Source organism: Panthera uncia, chromosome D1 (assembly GCF_023721935.1).
Source record: "Panthera uncia isolate 11264 chromosome D1, Puncia_PCG_1.0, whole genome shotgun sequence".
NCBI lineage: Eukaryota > Metazoa > Chordata > Mammalia > Carnivora > Felidae > Panthera > Panthera uncia.
This window is the reverse complement of record NC_064808.1, coordinates 48,712,611-48,713,278: the sequence shown is the minus strand read 5'-3', so window position 1 is coordinate 48,713,278 and position 668 is coordinate 48,712,611.

Sequence of the window (668 nt, the reverse complement as noted above, 5' to 3'; positions counted from 1 at the left end):
AATCAGTTCTCCCGTTGCCGGTAGCAAAGGTAAATCCCTGCCTCCTGGACCTGAAGGGAGACAGGGAAACTAAGAAAGTAGATTCCCACCCCAACCCCAGCCCCCAAACACGCACCAGCACAGGCACGTACATGGTGGACGCTTCTAACATCTGCAGGTACTGAGATATTATCGCAGGATATCTTATTATTGACAACCTACTAAATGAAAATGATAACTTGTGAACCAAATATCATAGCTGAGGAGGTTGAACATTCTTCACATTTTTTTTCCCCATGGCAGTTCTTTTTCTGGAAAATAAAAATGCCTACTCATGACCTTGGCCCATTTTTCTCTTGAGTTGTTCTTTTCTTACTAATTTTTAGGAGTTTTTTATATAGATTTTAGAGACCACTGTCTCTGCCAGTTATATCAGTTACAGATATTTTCTCCTGTTGTACAACTTTCTTCTCTCTTGTTTCCTTTCTTTTGTCTTCTTTTCTTTATTTCTTTTCTTTTTCTCCTGCCTCCCTCCTCTCTTTCTTCTCTCTCCGTCTTTTGATGAATAGAAATTTGTAATTGCAGTGTAGTCCAGTGTATCAATCTTTTGCCTTTATGGCTAGTGCTTTGCATGACCTGTCTATTCCTACCCAAGATCCTAAAGATGGTCTCTATTTTCTCTGACACAC